Below are 15,226 nucleotides of genomic sequence, written 5' to 3' on the forward strand. Positions count from 1 at the left end.
TGGACTTTCCAATCAAAGCCAAGCACCAGCTAAATGGAGCCAAGATGTGACGCCTCATGGAACAAAGCTCAACAGCGGAGTCTCTGCTCAACAGTGGAGTCTTCAACCCACACAGTCCTGAGTAAATAAATTAATTGCTCTTTTAAGCCACTAAATGTTATGATAGGCTGCTATCAACAGTAGGTAACACAAACATGGCAAGATACAGTCAGGCAAATGCAAACTATTACAGAAAGATGTGATGATGGTGGAGTGTAGTGGGGTGGGAGTGGGAACACACCTAAGCACAGATCATGCTTTCGGGTAGAGAGCAAATGTTTAGTCCAAAGAGTTCTAAGAACTAAGATGAGAGAAAGTTACAAAGTTTTAAAAGCCTACAAAAGGTTCCATTTAGGAAGACAAAGGCACTTAGGTAGTGGGAGAGCAAGGTTTCCCTACATAGAAAAGCTAGCCAAGAACAAGGACAATCAAATCTATTTTACACACACACACACACACACACACACACAGGTCATCCTAAGCACTACATGTGGAAGCTGGCTGCTTGTGTCTAAACTTGCTACACAAGAATTGATTTCCCAGCACAATGGAAAGAAACTCTCAAAAAATAAAAATAAATAATAGAACCTTGATTCTAAAAGTAACCACATTAGGAAAATCACAGAGTACAGTGTTTTCTTGGAAGTACTGACAGGGATCCTAAGTACATCCCAAATGGACACCGTTCTCAAGTCATCTTTTTTAAAAAAAAAAACATTCTTAACAGTCAAATGGCAGGGCGGTGGTGGCACACACCTTTAATCCCAGCACTTGGGAGGCAGGGGCAGGCGGATTTCTGAGTTCGAGGCCAGCCTGGTCTACAGAGTGAGTTCCAGGACAGCCAGGGCTACACAGAAAAACCCTGTCTCGAAAAAACAACAAAAAACAAAAACAAAACAAAAACAGTCAAACGTTGAGGTTACTGCTGTCAACATTGTGATTTTTGTAATGATGATGACAACAACACTGTCCCCAAGCTTAGCTAGGGCTTTCAATACTGTAATTCTAGCAACTCAAGTGGCTGATGCAGGAAGACTCCAAGTTCAAGACCTGTCAGGCAACTTAGTGAGGCTGATTCAGAAAAAAAAAGCTAAAAAGAGACTAGACACAGGCTTAGTGCTGGGCTTGCCAGGCAGGTGGGAGCTGAGAAGCTCTATACTTATCCTCAACACCTCAAAAGCAACGACACAAAACCCTGACAACAAAACAGTTCTTAAGATGTTTTGTATTTAAAAATACAAAGATATATAGTTGATGGCTATGTTCAATGCCATTAGACATAGAAAATAACAAAACTCAAAGCTATCAACATTTAATTTTTTTCTGAGAGAAAAAGTTAAAGAATTCAACCACTGTGAAGGGTCTTCTTTATTCCACACTCACCTGTCAGTCTGTTTTCTCTCCAGACTTTTTTTCCTTCAATGATGTTAGAACTAAGCGAATAAGGTTACAAACTTCTGTACATGCAGAGTCCATTTCTCTATTTCTGGGTAAAAGCTGCCATAAGGTAAGATAACCAGTCTTGGGGCTTTGCTGTAGCTAGTCACTGTTCTAGTGACTATGTAGCTAGTCATAAATACTACACTGCTACAGATTATAATCGAGTATAAATATTTTTCCTAACTGAAATTTATATAATTCTTGGCTTTGTCTAGAGTATTCAATTTAAGTAACAATTCTTGGTCTGCTGACTGATGAAGATCCTGATTTATATAAAAAATTATTTTAACATTTTCTTTATACTCCGTCCAAACCCCTAACATACTCAAGTTATCTGTTTTCTAAGTGGTCATTTACACTTGGGACACACGGAAACACAACTTGAGGGGAAAAGCAGATGTGAAGGAATGAAGGAAGAGAGAGGTATGAACTAATGGTTAGAGTGTGTGCACAGGGAAGCTTGGGCTTATTAGAATCACAGGGGACCAAGAAGCTAACACTTGTATCTAATTCTTTAATACGATTTCTAGATATAGGGCCTGTGAGATGGCTCAGTGTGTAAAGACATTTGCTGTCAAGCTGAAAACTTGAACTTAATTCCTGGGGCCTACATGATGATAGAAGCAGAGAATGGAGTTCCCTAAAAGGCTGTCCTTTGACCTTCACATGCAGTAGCAAGCACCCCTCTGCCCCCATAAATAAATGACTAAATAAATCATATCAAAAGTTTCTAAGCAGTAACTTTATAAGTAATTTATTTAATCCCTAGTACTATTAATAGTGCAGAAAATAAATGTATCTGTAACACTACACAAATACCACATCCAAATACTACATCCAAATGCAAAAGTAAGGGCTCGACCATTTTCTTTCCGTCCTTCCTCCTTATTCACTTGTTAAATACAAAGGACTGTACCCATGTAAAATTCATATAAGATGACTTGTATACTACTAAAACTGCTTAGGAGTAAAATAGCCAGACAAGCAGAAAACTTAAGACATGCTTTGCTACTGAACAAAACACAAGCATGCTGTTACTTGCTTTGCTGACTATCGCACTAAAGCAGTGATACCAGCAAGCTACCTGTAAAAATTTCTTCTTCATTTCATCAAAGATATTTTGTCTGCATCTCCAAAACACATCCTATAGCATATAAAAACAAAATGAATTATTTCCGTAAAATAAAGGCACAAGTGAAATAAAAGCAAAATACATTGTTATAAGATACATACAATCACAGTATCATAGACCATCTAGAATTTCATTCATAATTTATATTGTAATTTTAATCCTGGGTATCAATCTTGTATATATACTGAAAATCTATGGTACAGTGATCAGATGAACTGGCATATTTTAACAAAAGGCACCTTTACGATAAGCTTATTATAAGTACTATTTTCAACAACCATAACAGCAGACACATTTGTATGCAAGAAGAAATGTTATCATGAATTATCAAGAAGCCATTTTCTGAAACCCTGAGTCTACAATGCCCATGCTTCATCTACACACATTTATCTCTTGCCTCCTCCTTTGTTTAATACAGAGAACATATTGAATTAAAGGTCATTTTGCCTTTAGAATAAAAATATAATTCTAGTAGCAGTAATCATTTTTCAAACAGTGACTTTAGGGCAGAAGGATCAGAAGTTCATGGTATCCTCAGCTACATAAAGAGCAGCTTGGACTACAAGCTTTTTTTTTTAAAGGCAATTCTAAAATAATAATCATTAGCAAATCCAATATATAATTTATCAAAACCTTTTCTATTCTCCCTTGACTCAGTTCCTAACATACATGAACATGATCATTCTCTTTGGCACAATTTGAATCGTGCTTCTTATCTTTCAATACCCACTTTCCTGTGCCACAGAAGTTAGTTTGAAAACTTCAGTTTGGTTTGGAATATTGACTCTTATCTTTCACAAAATAATACTGACCTACAAGCAGCTGTTAAAGGTACATTAGTGACCTAGAATATAACAGTGAACAAAGCTCTTAGCCATTGTAGCAGTCATTCATCATACAGTGGAGGGGCCACTAACAAGCCTGCGCAGTCTAGTACCCACCACTCTGTCTTAGCATTCTGTCCATGGTACCCAGACTGCTTTCCCTTAACAGCCTTACCTCTTTGGCCCAAGTTTCACTGTGGCAGTTTCAAAACATGTGCACCAATTCTTTGGCATAACTCTTAACTAACACTGGAATCTAATGCCACACTCTTTACATATATGGATGGTCCTCAGTGATTTCTATGCTACACAACATAACTGCCAAGCCTGGGTTAGAAAGGACTTTAGATTCCTGGCTCACTCAGATACGAGCCTTTATAGTACAGCTTGTAGGTTGGAAGGAAGCTAAATAGCCAAATGAAAAGGCCACATATAGACATGCTACTCCTAGCCTCAGTGAGATCCCATATGACAAGCAGCACTGACATCAGTCTGAGGACTCCTTCAGATACTTCCAGCCCTAATCTTGCCTGGTTGATGCCACTCAGCAGAAAAATAAGTTACTGCTGCTGCCTGTCTTGCCTGGGCTGTTATTCTGTGAGGAAGAAGTAATGGGGACTAGTAGTTACATAGCTGAAGATAATCAGAACAGCTCATCTCTCCCCCTCATAAAATTGTAATCTTCCTGCCACTCATCTCCTCTCAAGTGTCTCCAAAGTTCCTGTAGCTACCTGATCAACAATGAATAAATACTTCCCCTTTTGTCATCTCTAAAAATCTTCTACTTTGAGGTAAGACGAAATACACAGGACTCCCCCCCTACTCCCAACCAATTTAACTAGAAAACTAGATGTTCCATTAAAATTGGTATTCATTGTTTAATCTTGGTTAGAAAGTTCGTTATGAGGAATGAAATACAAAATAAAAAAAATAATTATAAACAAACGTAGCACATGGCATCAAGTTCAAAGTCAGTTTAAACTACACAATGAGTTCTAGGGCAGCCTGGACTTATATAAGACCACCCTGTCTCAAAAAATGTTTTATATTTTAAATGAGCTTAACAGATGGAAAACCAAAATATAAAGACTCTCTAGAATCAGATATATCTGGGAATTTGGCTAGATAAAAGATAAATTTTTCAGCCAATACGGCTGTGTCTTTAATCGCAGTACCCAGGGAAGCTGAGGCAGGTTGATCTTTATGAGTTCTAAGCCAATTTGATCTACATAGAGTTTCAGGCCAAACAGGGCTACATAATAAGCTACTGTCTTAAAAAAATAAAATTAAATTCACTTTTTTGGGGACTGGTTCAAGGATAAGTAGCCATGTAAAGAGGGGGATAATACATAAAAATTTAGAGCATATCTTAAGTTCTATATGAAAACAAGGCCATTTCAGGTATATTAAAGACCTAAATAGCAATGCCAAAGTTCTAAATCCTTAAGCAATCTTATGGAGCATCTTTAAATTTTTAAGCTTGGGAAAAAAAACATAAAAATGAAGAGGAAAAGATAGTTAATAGTAATTAAAATTGAGGACATGTAGAGTTAACAGAAAGGGCAAAAAGATAAGAGTTGGGAAAGTCAACTAAAAAGTCTGCTACCTGAGCCACATCAACAAGAACCCAGCCGAGGACTGGACAGCTTACAGAAAAATGCTGAAAATGTGTAAAATTATTGATCAGCAAAAATGACACTTGAAAAATTAATTTTCTCATTCTTGGTGTGAATGTAAACTGATACCACTTTCAGGAAAGTTTGACATTACATTTCCTATAAAACAAACAAAAAAATGCTTATCCTACAACCTACCACTTTCATCATTAAAAATATCCATATGTCACCCTGTAGTCTGTCTATGGATCTATCCATTCACCTGGCCACCTACTGATCATCTCCTATAGAAGCTTTCAGTTATAGCAGACACAAAGAAATGTGCAATTCCCATTGCTTAAAGTAGCACAAAAACTATAAACATCCCAAATGCAATCCAATGGATAAATCAAGAGTAGGCACCCTTAAAATATGAACGAGCTATGCATTTTTGGTACTACTATAGCCCTTTGGGCTTTTCTAAGCCTGCCCCAACTCCTAAATCAGGACATGGAATGCTTAATGACATTAGTTTAGACTTGCTCCTCAACTAGCTCTTAACTTACATTAATCCGTTTATACTGTTCTATGTCTGCCATGTGGCTGGTTAACTCTCAGTTTCATATGTCCGACTTCTTACCTCGCCTGAGTCTTTCCCAGAGTTTCTCTCTCTTTCTGGAATTTCTGTCTATTTCTCTCTTCCCCTACTATAGGCCATTCAGCTCTTTATTGACAGGTGATATTTTTACACAATGCTTAAGAGTTTATCCCTGTTTACTGTATATGTATTTATTTTTGTATTTAAATCTTAAGAAAACTTGGCAAATTTAACTGACATATATAAAGTAAAAAAATTAAAATACTATCCTCTCATTATTCCTCTCAGTCATATGATAAAAATTGTTACCCCAAGATAAGGGAACAAAAGCAATTTGCCTTGGCATCAGAACCCATAAAAATTATCTAGGAAAATGTGTAGGAATATGTATTTCTAGTGCGAACAAACAGAAAGAACAATATGCCTACAGGAAATATACGTTATGTAATATTAACAAACATAAGAATATAAGCAATTTGGAGATGGTATGTCAGAAAATGCAGGAAGGAACCAAGGACACCCTAACAGAGGTTTCTGATAACCCCCGCACCTCCACCCTCCATTCCCCCATCCCACCCCACCCCCATTTCTAAGATTCACAGATGTATTTTAATCCATTACAAGAAAATGCTCAGAAGGAAGAGAAGCCTCTTAAAGATAAACTGCATTTATTTAGATAGTGGCTAAATACTGTAAGTTTTCAAGTCACACACAATACTTTAATCTTTAAAATATCTTATACTTTTAAATCAGACCAGTAAAATTTTACATAAAAAAAGGGTGGAAGGAAAGGAGGCAGGCATCCTGTGTGAGTGTAAAGACTAAAGAGCTCTGAGAACAGCTCTGGAAAAGGGCAGTCTCACTAAACTGGAAACTTACTGACTGCATCACCACAGCCAATCACCAAAGAACAAAAGGGACCCCCACACCACCATTAACTGCCAACTATTAACTTGGCTATAACAAAGAGTTCACCAGTCCCTAATCAGGGAAATGTCCTTCAGGAGGCCAGCATGGGCAGAATGGAGTACCCTCTTCACTTCTGTATCAACAGAAGCCACGTGGGAAGAAGCAAGTACACTTGTCTTCCAGTCTAGGAAAGAGCTGGCAAGGGAAGGGGAACCTGAACTTAATCACCACCCAACAGTAGAAACAAGGCACTTGACCAACAGCTGAAAGTTATAACAAAGTTTTCCAAAAATGTACTGTCCTATAGTTGGTCAAACTGCCTACAGATTCTCTGGACTCAGCCCAGGTCATGGTGGTGTGTTTTAATGCACCAAGAAGATTGGATCATCAGGAAATCCAAGACCCGCTGTGATGCCACACTCTGGGAAACGCTAAGAAAACTGGAATCAACTAGCACTCCAAGTACAATTGTTCCTGTGAAAGAACCAGGATGAAGGGATGGGCCACTATGGTTCCCACACAAAAACAGCTCCAGGCAGGGCCTGAACCTGAAACTCCACTTGTGCTGTCACAGTCAAATCTGCTATCAGAAGACTGAAGGAATTGACAGGCTGGTAGAAGCACACTATCCTGTGAGATACATAAATAGGTTGGTTTACCTAACAGCCACAAACATACCATAAAACAACAAATCCATCTACAGGACTGGAAATTCTAATTCTAGGTATAGCAACAACAAAAACTGAAGAGCTAACCAATTTGTACATTCACGTTCACAACTGGATAGTAACAACAACTCAAAAGTGGAAGAAGCCCAAGTACTCAGCACTGAGATGGCCTAATGGGAAGGGGCTCGCTGCCAAGCCTAACAATGACTGAGTCTGACCCCTGGAATCCACCTGGGACAGGGAGAGCATAAGCTGTCCTCTGACCTCCACATGCATACTTTGGCATTTTGATGCCCAAACATACATATAAAGAAACAAATCTTTTAAAAGATGTTAAAATGTAACAGTCTGTTTATTAGGGAATCTTTGGGATATAAAATACAGATTTCACTCTTAGAAATGCTTCCTGTATCAGCCGGGTGGTGGTGGCACACGCCTGTAATCCCAGCACTCTGGGAGGCAGAGGCAGGCAGATTTCTGAGTTCGAGGCCAGCCTGGTCTACAGAGTGAGTTCCAGGACAGCCAGGGCTACACAGAGAAACCCTGTCTCGGGGGGGGGGGGGGGGGGGGGGGGCGGGGAAGGAAGAAAAGAAAAGAAAAGAAATGCTTCCTGCATATATTTATTTAGTCAGAAGCAACAAAATGTTTCTAACAACAGATATGTCCAGTGTTTATGGTTTTGGTTTCTAGGTACCATTTTCCACAACATAGGTTCCTTAAAGACTTGGTAGAAATTTCTGAGAAAGTAGAAAAAAACCTAAGTACTTAAAGAAGTACTCAAAATATATCAAGAGAACATAAGAGCACTATGAAAGGTTGTTCTCATTGGTCAGTTCTGGATAATTCAAACTCAAGCAAATGATTCACTCAGTTTAACATTTGTTTATGATACAGAATGGGAAACTAACAAGTAGGAACATATTCTGAAATTTTAAGCAAACATGTGCCACACCAAAATTATATTCAGGTATTGATACTCAGTAATAAGTATATTGAGCAACAATCATTGGACTAGTTAGTATTCCTTGAAAAACCTTTAGAAAAAATTATTTTCAACAGCCAAGTGTGGTGACTCACACCTTTAACTGCAGCACTTAGAAGGTAGAGGCAGGAGGATCTTTGAGTTTGAGGCTGGCCTGGTCTAGAGTTCTAGGACAGCCAGGGTTATGGAGAGAAACCTTGTCTCAAAAGAAAAAAAAAAGTATTGAAAGCTTTAAAAACCAATTTTGAAAAAAAAGTAGTTTAATAAAGGTTTTTACTATTTTTATGATAATTATTCTCCTGCTTTAATTTACTTTCTTCATATATGGAATATTCTTTCTTTTTATTTATTTTTTTTTTTTGCTTTTGTATATTTAGCATCTTTCTTTCTTCTTTTTTCTTGTTTTTTATTTATTTTTTTTATTTACATTGCAAATGATTTCCCCTTTTCTGAGTCCCCACTACCCGCAAGTCCCATAAGCCCTCTTCTGTCCCCCTATTCTTCCATCCACCCCTTCCCACTTCCCTGTTCTGGAATTCCCCTATACTCTTGCACTGAGTCTTTCCAGAACCAGGGGCCACTCCTCCATTCTTTTTGGACATCATTTAATTTGTGGATTATGTCCTGGGTATTCAAAGTTTCTAGGCTAATATCCACTTATCAGTGAGTGCATACCATGACTGATCTTTTGAGACTGGGTTACCTCACTTAGTATGATGTTCTCCAGCTCCATCCATTTGTCTAAGAATTTCATGAATTCATTGTTTCTAATGGCTGAATAGTACTCCATTGTGTAAATATACCACATTTTTTGTATCCATTTCTCCGTTGAAGGACACCTAGGTTCTTTCCAGCTTCTGGCTACTACAAATAGGGCTGCTATGAACATAGTGGAGCATGTGTCCTTATTGCAGGCTGAAGAATCCTCCGGATATATGCCCAGTAGTGGTATAACAGGGTCCTCAGGAAGTGACATGTCCAGTTTTCTGAGGAACTGCCAGACTGATTTCCATAGTGGTTGCACCATCTTGCAATCCCACCAGCAGTGGAGGAGTGTTCCTCTTTCTCCACATCCTCGCCAACACCTGCTGTCTCCTGAGTTTTTGACTAACTTAGCCATTCTGACTGGTGTGAGGTGAAATCTCAGGGTTGTTTTGATTTGCATTTCCCTAATGATTAATGATGTTGAACATTTCTTAAGGTGTTTCTCAGCTCTCCGAAGTTTTTCATGTGAAAATTCTTTGTTTAGCTCCGTACCCCACTTTTTAATGGGGTTATTTGGTTCTCTGGGTTCTACTTTCTTGAGTTCTTTGTATATATTAGATATTAGCCCTCTGTTGGATTTAGGGCTGGTGAAGATCCTTTCCCAGTCTGTTGGTTGACGTTTTGTCCTTTTGATGGTGTCCTTTGCCTTACAGAAACTTTGTAGTTTTATGAGGTCCCATTTGTCAATTCTTGATCTTAGAGAATAAGCTATTGGTGTTCTATTCAGGAACTTTTCCCCTGTGCCCATGTCCTCCAGGGTCTTCCCCAGTTTCTTTTCGATTAGTTTCAGTGTGTCAGGTTTTATGTGGAGGTCCTTGAGCCATTTGGAGTTGAGCTTGGTACAAGGAGATAAGAATGGATCAATTCTTCTGCATGCTGACCTCCAATTGAACCAGCACCATTTGTTGAAAAGATTATCTTTTTTCCACTGGATGCTTTCAGCTCCTTTGTCGAAGACCAAGTGACCATAGGTGTGTTGGTTCATTTCTGGGTCTTCAATCCTATTCCATTGATCCGCTTGCCTGATACTGTACCAATACCATGCAGTTTTTATCACTATTGCTCTGTAGTAGAGTTTAAAGTCTGGGATATTGAATCCCCCTGAAGTTCTTTTACTGTTGAGAATAGTTTTAGCTATCCTGGGTTTTTTGTTATTCCAGATGAATTTGAGAATTGCTCTTTCTAGCTCTATGAAGAACTGGGTTGGGATTTTTATGGGAATAGCACTGAATCTGTAGATTGCCTTTGGCAAGATGGCCATTTTAACTACATTAATCCTGCCAATCCACGAGCATGGAAGGTTTTTCCATTTTCTGAGATCTTCTTCGATTTCCTTCTTCAGAGATCTGAAGTTCTTGTCATATAGGTCTTTCACTTGTTTGGTTAGAGTCACCCCAAGATACTTTATGCTGTTTGTAGCTATTGTGAAGGGGGTCATTTCCCTAATTTCTTTCTCGGTCTGCTTATCCTTTGAATATATAAAGGCTACTGATTTGCTTGCGTTGATTTTGTAGCCAGCCACTTTGCTGAAGTTGTTTATCAGCTGTAGGAGTTCTTTAGTAGAGTTTTTAGGGTCACTTAAGTATACGATCATATCATCTGCAAATAGTAATAGTTTGACTTCTTCCTTTCCAATTTGTATCCCTTTGACTTCTTTATGTTGTCTAATTGCTCTAGCTAGGACTTCAAGAACTATATTGAAAAGATATGGAGAGAAGGGGCAACCTTGTAAAAATATGGAATGCTTCACGAATTTGCATGTCATCCTTGCGCAGGGGCCATGCTAATCTTCTCTGTATCGTTCCAATTTTAGTATATGTGCTGCCGAGGCGAGCACTGGAATATTCTTAAAAACAAATAAAATCTACTTTGTGTCTATTCTAAAGCATATTCAAAGTGTAAAGAAATTATGGGTAGATTGTGATAAATGAACTTTTATTAGTTTATTGAACTTTTATTAGTTTATTGTTCATGTACTATGGTATAGATTTTCTGAATTTAAACTAATAAACATGTTAAAATTATATCACTATATGGCATTTAATTCCAAACTATATAACATAAAAACATTCAAGTAATAAAAAACAGGTTGACTTGGCTAAAGTATGCTTGCAATCTCTTCATGCCTGCTCTCATACTAGTGTATGCATCCCTCAAGCAACTACAGTCCACTGTCTTTGAAAATATTTTTGACATAAACTTACAAAACTCATATTGACCAGAAATGTTTTCACTCTTATGTAGCTAATTTTCAGTTGCTGCAACAAATTATTCAATTCATAGGAAAGTGTAAGAACTTTAAAGACTAGTCACTTAGGGTTTCTACTGCTGTGATGGAACACCCACCAAAGCAAATTGGGAAGCGAAGAGTTGATTTGACTTATGTGTACATATCACTGCTCATCATTGGAAGGAAGCCAGGGCAGACCTTGGCTTCAAACAAGCCTTGAAGGAGTGCTGCTTACTGGCTTGCTTTCAGGGCTTGCTCAGACCACTTTCTTATAGAATCCCAACTCTGCTAGTGGTCTTCCCATTGCTGATAATTCCAGTGTTGGTCATGCTAAAAATACACTACCAAGTATCAAACTTTGCAACTAACATTATATTTAGGAGGTGAAACATTGTCTTTTATTCCTGTTATTTGTGCTTCTGATTTCTGCTTAGATCTCTTTTGCTGATAAGCAGTGACTCAGCTTGTGATACAACTGACCTGTTCACAGGTTTGCAATTTCAATATTGTGGAGGTTTTTCTGCTGCTATATATCGCGTAATGCTAACTTCTGCACCTAAAGGTCTAGTTGTCAACTTACTAGCTTTTGCTGTGCAAACCTTGTTCCTTAATTCAAAACTACTAGTTAAATAAAAAGTGGCTACAGCCACTTATTGAAGGGATTAGAAGTAGGTGGGTTTAGAGTTACCTGACTAGGGGTTGGGGGATCCCCACACACACAAAGAAGAGGAGGGAGGGAGGGGGAGAGTGGAGGAAGCTGTCATGAGAGGAGATAAACCATAAGCAATGGCCCGGAGAAACACCAAGTACTTTGGGTACACCCCTGGGGAAGTAGCCAGGCTAGTAGTTAGAAAATTACATTAGGGGTAACTCCCCAGTAATTGTCAAAGCCATTTTCATTTAACCAATAGTTGTTAATAAGGAACAAGGTTTTCACAACAAAAGCTGGTAAAAGTGAGAATTCACTCAGAGGCAACTAGACCTTGGAGTACAGAATTTAGCATTACAATATACTGCAACAGAGCAAACCTCAACACTCTACTATTATCCCACACTTACTTATTTTGTGGTGATGGAGGTTGAACTCAGGCCCTGGTGCATGTGAGGCAAGCACTTTAAGCTATAACCCTAGCCCATCAAATATTTTACTTAAAAAAAAAAAAAACATGGATAACTTTAATACAAGAGTCTCAACAATGCTCTGATTATAAAGATGTTCCATTTCAGAAATGTTAAAGTTTTCAAACTTAAAAGCTGTTCATTCCTATGTGAAGAATTCCTTTTGCTTAAGTCAAAGCACCTGGCTAGAGTCCTTAGCATAATTACCACATTTGGCTGGGTAATACCTCCACAATTCTACCCTGCTCTGGCTCAGTATTAGAAATGAACCTTCTGACAGCCATATAGATTCTAATAGAGCGTCATAATGCCAAGAGAGTCACGCATCATTGCGGAATGACCAGTTCTCCTCAGGACAGAATAAACACCTAATCCTTGACTATAATAGAACTTACATTATACTATCCCCAAGTGCAAAAGATTATCTGCAAGGAGAACATAGGAATTTTATCATATTGGGAAAAATCTGAAAAGGCCTTGTTTTCATTCATATGACCAGCTCACAAAGGCTAATAACTAATTTGGCAAGCACATTTTGTATAGATATATGTAACTGAATTAGAGAGAACTTTTATTAGTTTATGTCATCACACTCTCTCATGAACCAATTAAAAATGAAGAAAAGACCCAGCAGGGAGTGGAGGCACATCCCTTTAATCCCTGCACTTGGGAGGCAGAGGCAGGAGGATCTCTGTTGAGTTCCATGCAAGTCAGTGAGTTCCAAGACAAAACAAATGGAAAGGACCCAGACAAGTGATGGAAAACTACTGGCTTATTACTTTTTCTTCTGATTCTGTAGCCTTCTCACCAAAGTAGGTACTATGCAAACTCCTTTCTCAAAAAGCTTAGTAAAATTATATTAGTCCATCAAATAGTCACAACTAACTATTAAGAGTAGACAGTCTTTTATTGCCCTATCTCCTGGTATTATCAAGCACATTACTTGCATAAAGTATGCGAGATTAGGTTTACTAGGAAACCTAATCAACCTCACACAAAGTTGCACTGTGCCCCAGTCATCAGAGAGATAAAGTCAAAATCCCAGAGACATTACACTGAGAGCTAAAATATGGACTTAACTGCCAAGTATCGGTGTGCTGAGTACCTGGGCCTCTCACACTTCCCTGAGTAGAAGGCAACATGTCCATGCATTTCAGATGGGTTTGGCAGTGTCTTACAAAGTTAAACAGATACTTTCCAGACAAAAAGTATGTCCTAGTCAATCTCATTTCCTCGGCCCCTAGATCACAATGTGGATGTTTTATTCAGAATCATCAAAACTGCAGCAACAGCCTGGCATGGTGGTGCACACCTGTAATCCCAGCAGTTGGGAGGCAGAGGTAAACTGATCTCTGTGCGTTCAAGGCTAGCCTGGTCTACACAGTAAGTTCCTGGTCAGAGAAAGATACAACACAAGACCCTGTCTCATAAAATGTCCAACAACCAAATGTCCATTAACTGGTAAGTATCTAAACAAATTGCAGCATTCAGCATCAACAAAAACAAAAATAGGAATACAAGCAACAACATAGATCAACCTCCAAAGCTTCACACAGTGTGGTTCCACTAAAATGATATATAAGAAAAACAGCAAAACAGAAGGACAGCAACCAGATTGGCAACTGTTAGCTAGGATCTGGCTGGGACAGGAGGCTAAAATAGGAGATAATTTTCCTAAGGCTGCAGGACCATCCTATATTTGACTTAGTGGTGGCTGTATAACTGTATAAAGCTATTATGTCTCCACAGAATAGATTTTACTCTACACAAAATACACCTCAGACACCTAATACCTACTCAAACTTTCTTTAGCTAGAACATGAAGGGCTGTGACATCCAACTATTGCCCTCCTTACAGAATTAAAATCAGACTATACTTGTAGAAACATGCTGTGTCATGTCTATTTTTTTTTTAGAACTCTTTATTGTATTGTATTTATCTGTATTGTATTACTGGTAAACAATACATTAACAAATATTTTAAGATATATGAATTTAAAATGTCAAAACTAGTATTTCTCAGATGTCTTTTATATTAGAGAAGTGGCTATAGATATCTAATTTCTCACCAATTCCTTTTCATTACCACAAACTACTACAAATATGCAAAGAAATTACACCATATGGTATAAACAATAAAATTAAAACATTATAAACATTTTTATGTTAATAAAACATGACAAGTTGTATATAAGATCATAGACAGCTTATTAGTATTTACTAGAGCAGTGCATTGTATTTTAGAAGAGCCATACAAAACCTTGACTTCTTAACACAACCTGGAACTGGAGCTGCAATCAAAGTTCCCCTAGGTTGTAAAGTCTTAACTTCACTCAGAGCGTTGAGTTATCCTTAGGAATAGTTCATTCATCCCCAAATAAAAACAATCCTGGGGTATGCCCAGTAATTATTCTGCAGCTGCCACTCTAAAGTCAGTCTCTAGTCCAGAAAGAAGTAGCTATTAGCGTTAGCAGGGAGGACTCAATATCAGGCTGTCATATCTCTTGTAGCTGGAGGTACAGGAAGCTAGAGGCCTACATGGGTGCTGAGAACAGAACTCCAGTTCTCTCAAAGAACAGTGCCTGCTCCTAATTCTTGTAGAGAGAATGTCTTGTATGTTGTATGGATGCATCACCTGTCAATTAAAAAGCCTATGACTTAGGTAGGAAATAGAGGTAGGACATCTAGGAGAAAGAATTCTGGGGTAGAGCCAGGCAAGATGCTGGAAAGATGTGACTGACTACTCAGACTCATGGTATCTGAGTCACGTGGTAGAATGTAGGATAGAATAAAGGGGATATTTTAAATTATATCTAGTTAAAGAAGAGTCTAGCTATAAGGACCAGGTATTTGTAAATATACTTTGAGTCTAAGTCTTATTTCTGGGAGCATGTGGCTGAGAGAAAGAATCAAGAACTAATTTCA

General features: G+C 38.2%; 1 protein-coding gene and 1 non-coding gene across 3 annotated transcripts in view; both read right to left on the reverse strand.

Moving 5' to 3' along the window:
• Window positions 1-15,226, reverse strand: part of Usp47 (ubiquitin specific peptidase 47) — an 86,709-nt gene that overhangs the window by 58,401 nt on the left and 13,082 nt on the right. The window lies entirely within an intron of this gene.
• Window positions 10,683-10,789, reverse strand: LOC127676450 (U6 spliceosomal RNA). The gene has a single exon (XR_007975928.1). It is a non-coding gene; the product is annotated as a U6 spliceosomal RNA (small nuclear RNA).

Source organism: Apodemus sylvaticus, chromosome 1 (genome assembly GCF_947179515.1).
Source record: "Apodemus sylvaticus chromosome 1, mApoSyl1.1, whole genome shotgun sequence".
In the NCBI taxonomy this organism is placed as follows: Eukaryota; Metazoa; Chordata; class Mammalia; order Rodentia; family Muridae; genus Apodemus; species Apodemus sylvaticus.